At 47.3% G+C, this 12,336-nt stretch overlaps 1 long non-coding RNA gene across 1 annotated transcript; it reads right to left on the reverse strand.

Annotated features, from left to right (window-relative positions):
- Window positions 1–930: 930 nt before the first annotated feature.
- Window positions 931–12,101, reverse strand: LOC122202074. Its single transcript, XR_006194446.1, has 4 exons — window positions 11,931–12,101; window positions 4,298–4,454; window positions 2,478–2,629; window positions 931–1,267 (listed from the first exon to the last, which is right to left on the reverse strand). It is a non-coding gene; the product is annotated as an uncharacterized LOC122202074 (long non-coding RNA).
- Window positions 12,102–12,336: the final 235 nt, after the last annotated feature.

The following is a 12,336-nucleotide window of genomic DNA, read 5'->3' on the forward strand; positions in this document are numbered from 1 at the left end:
CCTTTGTCCAGGGGCTGGACAGCAGTGAGCCAGAAGAGACCCAGGAGCTTGGGGTCTAGTCTCTTACCGTGGATGTTCTGGTGGTCAGCTTGATCTCATCTGTCCCATGTTAAATTATCCAGTTAATTGGAGCCAACAATAGATTTGGAGTAGCCCCTCTGTCCTACTGGGGCTCTGGGACAAGGTGTCATTCTTCAAGGGCACCCAGGGAGAGGGTACAGGGTTTCCAGCCCAAGCACTGTTTCCTGGCCTCATCCACATGCTGCTTGTTAGGGGACTATGGGTATATTGACTGTGTCTAGCCCAGGTGCTTGGGGACGTTTCTACTTCCACATGTCCTTCTCATTGTCCCTTGTGGTGCATATCAAATTACAGGCCTAGCTCCTGGGAAGAACACACAGGAGTGTATAAATCTGAAATAGGATGCTAGTAAAGCAGAAAGAAGCCCATGCCTTCTGTAGGCTGTAGGTACCAGGATTTGAGATTCGTTGGCTAGAAGAGGTCAAAGAAGGAGGAGCTGGCTGCTAGAAGCAGACACACATCTCTGAGTTTGTGAGGATCGAACCAGAAGAGCCTGTGATGTGAAAACAGCTATTTTGAGTTGCTTCCTAGGCATTTGGCAGTATGACGACCCTGCTCACACCCCAAGTCTGGACATTTAGGTAAGGACCGGAGCTGAGGATTCTTGCCCCAAGTTCCTCCGCTTTGCTTTCCTTAGGGCACCTTTTATTTATGTATTTTTAATTTTTAAAATTATTATTATTATTTTTTAGAAGTTTATTTGTTTATTTTGAGAGAGAGAGTGGGGGAAGGGCAGAGAGAGGGAGCGAGAATCCCAAGCAGGCTCTGCACTGTCAGCGGAGAGCCCAATGCGGGGCTTGAACTCACGAAGCATGAGATCATGACCTGAGCCTGAAGTCGGATGCTCAACCAACTGAACCACCCAGGCATCCCCATAATCTGCAGATTCTTAATTTCATACACCAGCTACAGGATGCTAACACAGAGCTCAACAAAGCTAACACAGCATTATCAGTTAATGCTTGGTGGACTGGGGGCACCTGCCCTGCATATCCGAGTCAGAGAGAATTCAGAGTTTATCTGTTGTTCTGCCTGCTGAGCTCTCTGTTTTCTTCTGGGGATCTACCTCCCTCCTGCTCTCTGGCAGGGGAGTTTCATTGGGCTGGCTTCCATCCTCCTACTCCAGGAGTGACGTGGAACTCAGGTCTGGTCCAGCAGTCTCATGGATGGGTTCTGGAATGGCCTACTTGAGACAATAAGAGCCTGGCTTAGGATTTTTGTTGTAACTCTCTTTTTTAGAAGTTTTAAGAAGAAGAAAATGTAACTTTGGAGATGCGGGTGGCCACAAAGATGCCCCCTGGAAAGAACCTGCTGAGAATGTCTCCCATCGGCCCAAAGCTACACCATATCTGGTGGCTTGGTACCAGAGCCCATAAATTCTCTTTTGTGCTTAAGCCAGTTCAAGAATGTCTAGGAGTCCAGATTCTGCCAGGTGACCCCCTTCCCAAAGAAACTGGCACCCCTAGGTCTTTCCCTTCTGTTTTCAAATCCATCATCAAAGAACTCCCCTCTCTTGTCAAGGTGTGCCTTCCCAAGTTGGCTAGAGGAGAGTCAGGCATCTTCCCTGAGTGTTATATCACATATGGTTATATCAGATGGTCCTGGGCACAATCCTGGCTCGTAGCAGCAGCTCATTAAGTTGTGTTGATAATCTGACCACACACACTTATGGAGCTTTTCCACTTTCCATTCCTAAAGGCAGAATCATCCTGGGGTTCAGTCTAGCATGTGGGCTTTGGAATCTGACAAACCTGAGTCCTTGTTCTGGTTCTGCCACTTGCTGGCAATGACCTGGACAGGTCATTCAACCTCTGTAAGCCTCAATTGATCTGGAAAATGGGTAGAATTGTACTCCTCCCTCACTGGATGCTTTTGAGGACTGAATGAGAACATTCGTGCAGAGCAAAGCTTAGCACAGAGCCTAGCATATTCTATATGGGAACTATTATTCTTTCTAGAAAACCCACCAAACAGCCTTTAAAGCTGCGAAAGCAATGCCCCACAATTGTTATTCCATTGGATTTCCCAGTGTGCATGCCTATTTCGTTTTCCTTCTATCTCTTCCCCCCTGGTATCTACTGAGGGCTGATTTTTTTTTCTGTTCTGGACTCTGTGGTTACCCAGATATAGAAGATACAAATACAGTAGGGGAGCTCATTACAGGCAGGAACTACACCCGATGGCCAAGAAAGAGCAGAGCCGAAGAGAGTGTGTTCTAATGGAGGAATAAGAGGCAATGCTCCATGCCTGGAGTTAGGGCACAAGCTTGCTGAGGGCTTATGTATCCATCACCTTTGACCCTGGGGTGCTTTGTTGGGAGCACAAAAAAACCCTTGTTTCATCTTGGAGATGGAGATGAATTCCTTCAATTCAATTCAGTCTTCCTGAGTACTTACTTTGTTCAGAGTTGCAGTACCAACCCCAGCTCAGATTTTCCCTATTTGTTTTCTTGTCAAATGCTCCAAGTAGAAAGAGGGGGTGTGCAGCAGCATGGAAATTGTAGAAATTGGCAAGCTGATTCTACAATTCATATGGAAATGAAAGGGACCTAGAATAACCAAAACAATTTTGAGAACGAACAAAGTTGGAGGACTGACACTGCCTGATTTTAAGTCTTATGTTAAGTTACCGTAATCAAGACAGCATAGCCGTGGTGTCAAGACAGACAGAGAGACCAATGGAATGGAATTGGGGGTGCAGAAGTAGATGCATGCATATATGGGCAACTGATTTTTGACAAAGGTGCAGAGACAATTCAGTGAAAAAAGGATAGTCTTTTTGAAACAAGTGTCATGGAACAATGGGATAGTCATATGCCAAAAAAAAATGAACCTGGATCCAAAACTTGGGTGTACAAAAATTAGCTCAAAGTGGATGATGAGCCTACATGTAAAACCTAAAACTATAAAAGTTCTAGAATAAAACAGAAGAAAATCTTTGTTCTTTGTGACCTTTGTTTAGGCAGAATTCTTAAATATGGCACCAAAAGCATAATCCACAAAAGAAGAAAAAATATAAATTGGACTTCACAAAAATGTAAAAATTCCGCTCTTTGAAAGATGCTGTCAAGGGAATTATAAAGGCAAGTCCCAGATGGAGGAAATAAGTGCATACCGTATATCTGATAAAGAACTTGTATCCAGATATAACAGGAGCTTGCAATAATAATAAGACAAACCGATTAAAAGTGGACAAAAGACTTAAATAGACATTTCACTAAAGAAGAGATACAAATATCTAATAAACACAGGAAAAGGTGCTCAACATATTAATCATTAGGGAAATACAAATTAAAACTACAATGAGATCCTGTTACACATCCTCTCAGAGTAGCCAAAATTAAAAAGACTGACCACACCATGTGTTGGTGAGGGTATGGAGGACCCGGAACTCTCTGTGGGTGGGAAGTAAATTGCTACAACACTGTGGAAAACAGTTGGATGGTTTCTTAGAAAATTAATCACATACCTACCATATGATCCAGACAGCCCACAGCCAGCTCTTTCCTCAAGAGGAAAGAAAACATATGTCCATACTAAGACGTGTACCCAAATGTTTATAGCAGCTTTATTTGTAATAGCCCCAAGCTGGAAACAACCTCAATGTTTTTCAGCAGATGAATGGATAAACAAACTGTAGTATATCCATACAGTGGAATATTACTCAGTAGTAGAAATTATTGATACATGCTCTAACATGGATGAATCTCAAAATAATTATGTTGAATGAAAGAAGCCAGAAAAAAAAAAAAAAGAGTAACACTATATGATTGCATTTACATGAAAGTCTGGAAAATGCAAACTAATGGATAGTGGCAGAAAGCAGATAAGCGATTGTTGGGGCATGAGGGCAGGGGGGTTTTCAAAAAAGGGCAGGAAGAAATTTCTGGAGGTGATGGATATGTTCATTATCTTACTTGCAGCGATGGTTTCATGGGTGTCTGTATATGTCAAAACTTACTAAAGTGTACACTTAAATTATGTGCAGTTTATTATGTGTCAATTATATTTTAAAAATGCTGTTTTAAAAAGAAAAGGAGGGTATGGCTCTACCAGCAACCCTTGGACCAGATAAAGCACCCCAAGAAAGCTGCTGCCTGCAGGGGAGGGGAGGGATGGAATAGGCTACTGGCTCTAATGTCTCCCGATATTTGTATTTGTCCACCTTTGCCCCCACTGCCTCCTCTTCCAGAGCATGGCTTCCCAATTTTTCTCACCTGTTTGTCACTTCACCTATTTGTCATTCTTTATCTATACAAGAAATTGCTTCCTCCACGAAGCCTTCCAGGACCACACCTGCCTTATGTTTTCTTCATCTCACATATTTGTGCAGCATTTATTTTGTATGTTGCTACTCAGATCGTTGACTCTGTGCTGATTAGGGGACAAATAAGTTAGGAAGGGTTCAGTCCAGTATCAGTACTTGCTCTCTCAGGCTCTCTTGAGGCTTCTATAAATGATGACTCTTGTCATGGTACCTTTTCTACCTCTTGGGTTAGATGGTGGTGTGCACATACTAGTGTTTCTTTTGTTAACAGCACGTCCACCTATCCAAGTGCAATGCCCATGAAGGCACCCCTCCTCCCCTCCCCCAATCAGTCACAACATACTCTTGGCTCTGTCCAAATCCTGAATCAGTCTACTGTCTCCTTCTCCACGGCTCTGACCTTACTCCAGCTGACACCATTGCGTGTCTGGATCGCTGCAATATCCTTGTCGCTGGTTTCCCTATGTCTACTCTTCCCACCACCTCCAGCTGGTCTGTTCTCAACCCAACATCCAGAGAGATCCTTCTAAGATCTACATCAGCCCATGTCACTTCCCTGCATAAAATTTTTATCCAAGTTCTGGTTGTGCTCATATTAGAGCCAAACCCATTGTCATGGCCTATATGGCTGTGCCTGGTCTGACTTTTGCTGACCTCTCTGGCCTGGTTCTGTCCTACGCTCCCTTTGTACTCTCTGCACTCACTGGAGCACCCTCCCTTTGTAGAGGGGCTTCTTCAGAGAGGACCTCCCTGACCGACTGTTTAAAGTGAGTCCCTCATCTCTAACTGCCTTGCAGCATCCTGCACTGTTTTAGCAGATGCTCCTATTTGTACGTGCATACATATTTGTTTTCCTAAGGTAATGGCCATCTCTTCCACTTAGCTGGTAGCTCTAGGAAAACAGGGAGCAAGTCTGCATTTACTGCTCTGTGCTGTGTCCCCAGCACTGGTTTCTCAATGCCTATTTGTTGAATGACCAAATGATCGACTGAATCTCAAAGGAAGCTTTTAGGGACTGGCTTTTTGCTGTATTCCTTGTTCTCATGACCTTGGAACATGAGGATATATTTTTCTGTCTTACAGTGCACATTTCTGAAATCAGGACAGCTCTTATAATTTTACATATTTTTATGCAGCACTATTTTTCCTCCAGAAAACTGCTAACTTTGTGACTCAGTCTTACAATGGTACACACTATGTCTGGCAATTGTAGCAATAGGAAAATCTTTGTGTTGTCCAATAGATGGCATGTCTTACACATGAGGGCATCTCTCTTGGTTTTGGAAGCTTTCTCTTAGCCATGATACCTACTTTGTGATAGGTATACCTATCAGATACCTCACATGTGTTATGTTAACCAAATATTTAGTATTTATGTTGTTCATATGTACACACAGCTTCTCCTTAGCTCAGATTGTAAGCTTCCTGAGGACGGACATAGCGTTTTATACTTCACTGTTTAAGGACTCAGACTGAGCACAGAAAGGAAGAGGAGGAGAAGGGAGGGCCCTCATAACGTCTAGTGGCTCAGCTGTGAGGAGTCTTGAACCACCTGAGCCTCATGGGCCAGTCTTGTTTTGAGATCTCAGGAGTTCTAGGCTGGATCTCAGGGTTCTACCTCCAGGGTAGCCTTGCTGTTGGGCCCTCTCTGGTGTGCTGTCTGGTTCTAGGAACCAGGGCTTGCCTTGTTCATGAGACAAGCCCATCTGTTTTACTAAGTGGGTCCCTCTATTGACTCCCTGTGCCCAGGGCCCTACTCAACTAATCTGAGGAGATACCTTACTTCACTCAGTTCATCTCCTAGGGCTTGAAGCCCGGCCCCTGCCACTAGCCCTCAGACTTCCAGACCAATGAGAAATGGTGTGGCTCCATGGTTGGGAACACTGGCTGGGCTCAGGCCAACTTAAGGGTCATTCCAACTCTTTTTTTTTTTTTTGCTGGCTGTGTGACTCTGGTGAGTATTCTTTTTTTTCTCAGCGCCTCAGTTTCCTTTAAAATAGTGATGGGGGCACCTGGGTGGCTCAGTCGGTTGAGTGTCTGACTTCAGCTCAGGTCATGATCTCACTGTTCCTGAGTCCGAGCCCTGCATCAGGCTCTGTGCTGACAGCCTATTTCGGATTCTGTGCCCCCTCTTCCCCCCCACTCTCTGCCCCTCCCCTGCTCATGCTCTCTCTCTCTTTCTCAAACATAAACATTAAAAAAAATAATTTTTAAAATGCGGATGATAATACCTAACCTGTAAGATAGTTGTAAACAGGTTACGGTAGAGATATTGACAATGTGTATTGCATGAACACTGGCCATCAGCCAGCACTGGAGTAGGCTCAAACACTAACCTTTAGTGACACTGGGGGAAGGGCTGGGTGGCTAGAGAAAGAATGTCCTTCTCACAGGGGTTTGGGACAGCAGCAGCTCTTTGCCAACCAAAATGAAAGTAAATCAGTAGTTTAACAACTGGCAAGCCAGGTAGGGAGGAAGTGTTTGATTTAGGGTAGCAATTTACCAGTACCTGGTAAATGCTAGTAAGCACTGGCTTTCTGGAGGAGGAGAAAGGGAGCCCAAATTTTTAGTGTTTGCCAATTTCCGTAGTGTAAATACTACCAACATGGTTACCTGTAGGAGATGTGCAGCAGCTGCTGGGATAAAGAATTTCCGTCATACAGATACAAGATGGGTAAATAAGCCCAACAGTATAGATAACAGTAAGAATTAGTAAAAGAATTAGGAAGTAATAAGTTTTGAGTCCTTTTTTTTAACCTCTGTTCTTAATTTGTTTAACTGTGAGTTTATATAATTTTTAATAATGGCTGTGTTTAACAGCTACTTGTGGACTTTCTGAAAATTTAATAATTGCCGTTTGAGGGCTGTATAAGCCATTTCCAACACACTTTTGAGAGAGAATGACTAGTATTCCCCCAGTCCACCTGCCAGATCTCTGCCTATTTCCCTTTCTGAGACTTCTGGTCACTCTCTTGCTTATTACCCATAGCTGGTCCTAATGATGCTCGCGGCTGGCCATCCTTACTTACTGCCACACCTGCTTACCTGTGAATCTTCTAGTGCTGGTAGTGGGGCTAAGTATGTGCCCCACAGTCAGGGACATGCCTGGCTCCAGGACCTTTCCTCTTTCCACCTGGCCACTCCACTACCTCCTTCACCTTCCGCTTCCCTCCTGAGCTGGACTCTGATGGGACAGTGCTAATTGGTGGTGGAGGGGACAGTGCCTTCTGGGGTGTGAAAGCGGAGAAATGTAGCATTCTTTTCAAGGTTGGAGAGAACCACCTACAGAAGAGGGTTTGGCCCATGATTGCCAGACTGCCTGTGCCCCTCTACACTTGGCTGCCGTCCTTAGAATTTCTGCTGGGGAAGGTGCTTGGCAAATTAATCCCCAAAATGCACAGAAATCTCTCCTGCCAAAGTCAATCCTCCAACCAGCACTAAGTGCTTACCACTGGCTTGTGCAAGCACAAACAAAGCACAAACCGAGCAGCAGGAGCTGTGGCATCGGAATGGAGAATTTCCAGCTCTTTGAAACTCTGCAGATCTGCACTGCACAAAGTTATCAAATGAATTAAAGGGCCAGGTAAAGGATGGGACTGGCTAGCAGATGAATAGAGGCTGCTGAGGAATGGGTGCCCGCTTGGTTCCAGACCTTCTCAACAGACAGATCTACCGTTAAGCCTTCATCTCAGAGAAACCTACTCAAGAGTCCGGTGTCTGAGACTGATTCAGGGGGAGGCGATGCCGTTAGCCTGTCCCTTGTTATGTGGGGTTTAGGACGAGGAGAAAGGAGGGGGCCGAGAGGAGAAGCTGGGCCTGGAAGACAGTGGGACACAGTGGAAAGAACCCAGGCTTTGGAGGCAAATGGCCTTGGGTCAGTTAGGCCTTGCCACTTCCTAGTTGTGTGAGCTTGGCCACATAGGTCCCACCTCGGGGCCTCCTCTCTGAAAATAGGAATAGTGGTATTGTGCCAGATGCTGCTGGTGCTCTGTCTGTATTTCTGGGCACTGACAGTTCCCGTGCTCTCCACCCTGGTGGCGTCGGAGGCCAGCACCTGGGGACATCCATTGAAGGGCTTTCTGGTTGATCCGAGTGCACACGTGGCGCCAGCAGGTGGAGTGGGGAGTTAACGTTCCACTTGCAACCTTCAGCCTATGGCTGGTGGAGCTCCCCGAGGCATGCTCTGCAAATCTCTAGTGCCCCAGCCGGGTGCAGCGTGCCTGTCCGCAGTCGCGGCGTGCTCCGCGACACATCCCGTGTGGGCTTCTGTCCCTTCTTTGTCTCTCGTCCCCCGTCCCCCCAGCCCCCACTGGTGTTTCCTGGGATGCATCCCAAGTACACTGCTTGACCTTGAATCCTTGTCTCAGGGACTTCTCCTGGGGGAATCCAAACCTAAGACCAGTATCTCTATCCCAGGATGGTTCTGTTTTGAGAGGTAAATGAGTAGTCCCTAAAAATGTTCAGCGAAAAGTAAAGTGCTCAGTGGGGCAGCCCCTGGTTTGGCCGGGTGGGTGTCCGTCTCTGTCCCTGCCCCGCTCCTTCCCATCTCTCTCCCAAGAAACACCCCGCACAGCGAAGGCCTCTTCTCTCGGGCTCCCTTGCTGGTTGCCTACGGCCTGTTGAACTGCCTGGGGAGGGAGTGGGCGAGTGGCCGTCCCCAAGACCGTCACCCCTCCGCTTGCTATCCTGAGTCTCAGGAGGGTGTGAAACTCCTGCACATGGGGTACAAGTGCAGCCTCTGGGAGTTCTTTTGGGGGCTAAACAGACTCAAGGATTAATTAGCTAATGCTGTGGAGTGCCTCGGAAATGTCAAGTACCGAGTGTGAAGTGCCATCCCTTGAGAGGTGAGTCCTCCATGAAAGATGTGCCGATTACCACAGTGGAGAAGCTGTTGCCGAGTGTCTGGTTGGGGCTCTTAACCAGGCAAATGTTTACGGCCCCCATAAGGCACTCAGAGGCTGGAGCTCACGGCCCGGCTCGTGGCCTAGCAGACAGGGGCTTAAGGAGTGTTGGTGGGCTGGTGGCTCCTCTGCAGCGTCCCCTTGGGGATTTGGCTGCCCAGTATCCCCCAGCTCCAGACCCCCTCACCCATGCCAGGGCCCTTTAACCCACACAGCCAAGCCTGGAGGTCACTTGTAGGCCTTTGGCTGGTCATGCGTTCAGAGCGTGGGTCCGAGACCATCTTCTTCTCTCCCAAACCTGTTCCTCCTCCTTCTGAGGGTGTCACCACAATCCACCTACACTGCAGGCAGCTCCCATTATGACCTCTGGTGTCCAACCACCTGCCAAGCTGTTTGGACTCTTTCTCTGCACTGATTACGGTGTCCATCTCCTCTCTGCCACTCGATCGCCCCTGCCCTGCTTCAGGGCACCATCCATCTCCCTCCCGCCAATTCTATTGTTTCTGTCTCCTGGCCGCTCTCCTAACCTCCAGTCTGCTCTCTGTGTAGCCAGCAGAGGCTCATTCTGGAACTCGTTTTAAGGGAATCCCTCTCTCAGCGAACACCCAATGGCTCCCTATTGCTTACACAATAAAGCCCAAACTCTTCCCATCTGCCTACGGCTCATCATGATTGGCCACTAATCAACCTCTCTTACCTCTTTTCCAACTGTCTCCTTCCAGGTCCCCACTGCTGCAGCCAGCCTGAACTTTCCTGGAGTTGGGGGCCACTTGCCCAACTGACTGTCCACTCATTCAATGGGTTATCCCTTCCATGTTCTACACACTCCCTCATCTTTGCTCTCATTGATGCCCCTCCTCCTTATTTTGGGAGGAGGACACCCTTCCTGCACCCCCCGCATGCATGTTTAGAGGACGGATCAAATATCACCTCTTTCTCCTCTCACCTGCCATGGTGATCTGGTCTACATCCTACAGAGGATTTTGATTTTGTATTACAGTGATGAGTAGAGAGTTGCCCTCCTGCCTCCTATATTAATGCTGTGTCTGTGAAGATGTTTTTGACAGCAAGTCTGGTGCCACAACATAGCGATCCCTCCATCAGGACAAAAGATGGTTGCTTTTCGCCACAGACTGCCTACTCCCTGGTTTTTTAGTTTTTTTAATTTTTTAATTTTTTTATCTAACTGAACATGTGTATGAGTATGTCCTTTCTCCTGGCCCTCAAGGAACTCCTTGTACCTAATATGTTCCCTCCCTGCTGGCAGATATTAGTTGTTCAGTACCTGTTGGAATAACATGAACTTGTGGGTTCAGAGACTCGCAGGCATGTTATTAAGATGTGGCATCTCTTCTTTAGGGTGTATTTTTATAAACTGGGTTGGTGGGACATGGCAGCTGGTTTCAGATTCTGTGGGCAGAGGTGTGCTTGAAGTCTTCCTGCTTGTCCTGGGATCTTCATGTGACAGTGCCTGGAAATGCCCTCTGCTGGGACGCCTTGCATCAGGAAGGCAGGATTTGGAGACTGAGGCCCAGAGTGCAGGGAGCCAGGGTCTGGGTGGGCAGGTGGTAACTTAGGCGGTAGAATCACTTTCTCGGCCACACAAGGTTGGGGTGCTAGGGGTCTAGGTGTGTCGTCTGGCCCTACTTGGTTGGGTGTCAGCAGCAGTGAGGAAGAGAGATCCAGCAGGCTCCATAGGGTATTTCCCTCACTTCTGGAAAGGGGGCCATCCAGTGAGCCCAGATTTTGACCTAGTTTTGGTTTCTCCTTCCCCTGCTCTCCCCTCCCCTGATCTCCTCTTCTCTTCTCAAAGCATAATGGGGCATCGTTGCCCCGTAGAATTTGCCCAGTGCCAGGAGCACCCATTATCCAACTCCAGGGTTCTACATGATGGTGCCCCTGGAGTCGAGATGCCCAGTTTCCCTGTCAGGTCCTGACTTTATCAGCTAAAAGCCTGTTAAGCAGATAAGGCCTCTGATGGGTTTTGTTTGACTTGTCAGTGTTTTCAAGAAATTGAGCAAACGTTTTAAAATTGTGAGACTTGGCATAAAATTTCACACTTCTGGGGTTATGGTGTGTTTTTAAAAAATGTTTATTTTTGAGAGAGAGAGCTTGTGTGCAAGTGGGGGAAGGGCAGAGGGGAGAGGACGACAGAGGATCCCAAGCAGGCTCTGTACTGACAGCAGAGAGCTCAACGTGGGGCTTGAACTCGTGAACTGTGAGATCATGACCTGAGCTGAAGTCGGACACTCAGCTGATTGAGCAACGCAGGGGCCCCTCCATGTATTTTTTTTTTTTTTTTTTTTTTTTAAAGAATTGAAGGATCGCACAAAACTAGTCCTATAGGGCAACTGTGGCGGCTGATCTAGACAGGGCAGGCAGACAGCAGTGGCCATGGGTATCACCTGGCTTGCTTCAATATTTACTCTCCTGACCTGTGGCCTGGCCTTAGGTCACAGTCAAGGCAAATATCATTGAGACACTGGAGGACCTACACTCTCAGTAAGTGAGGCCAGAACAATGTCACTGAGCTGTGTGTATACAGATTATAGAATTTCAGAGCTGGAAAAAAACCTTCTGGAACTATGCTCTCATCTCTCATTTGCAGACAAGACCTGGAACTCAGAGCTGGGAAGGGACTTGCTAAGGCCACCCTGTGAGTTGATGGCCAGGTCTCCTTACCCATCGCCAGAGTCTTTCCCAGTTACAGAATGCTCTTGTCTCCCCTTGCCTTTGTGTCCCTCATTTCATGGCCATCAGCTCCATTGCAGACCTGTGTAGGGAAGCTTGGGATGGGGAGGGATGGGGAATAAAGGGTTGGGGAGGCCCAGGGCTGCTCAGGATAAAGGCTGAATGCAGGGGCGTTCAAAAGCCACTGGGCACTGAGCGAATTAAGCCATGCCTGTCTCCGTTGCCCGGGTACTCTTTATGCATTGCATAATGCCATTGTTCAGTCAGAGCCAGGGGCCAGAATGAGCACTGTCTTTGCAGGTAGGCAGCCAACGCCGGCTCTGCAGAAAGAGAGGGAGCAGGAGAGGCTGGAATATTCCAGCTTGAAAACAGCAGCTGTATAATAAAGCCAGGCTGG

Source organism: Panthera leo, chromosome D2 (genome assembly GCF_018350215.1).
Source record: "Panthera leo isolate Ple1 chromosome D2, P.leo_Ple1_pat1.1, whole genome shotgun sequence".
In the NCBI taxonomy this organism is placed as follows: Eukaryota; Metazoa; Chordata; class Mammalia; order Carnivora; family Felidae; genus Panthera; species Panthera leo.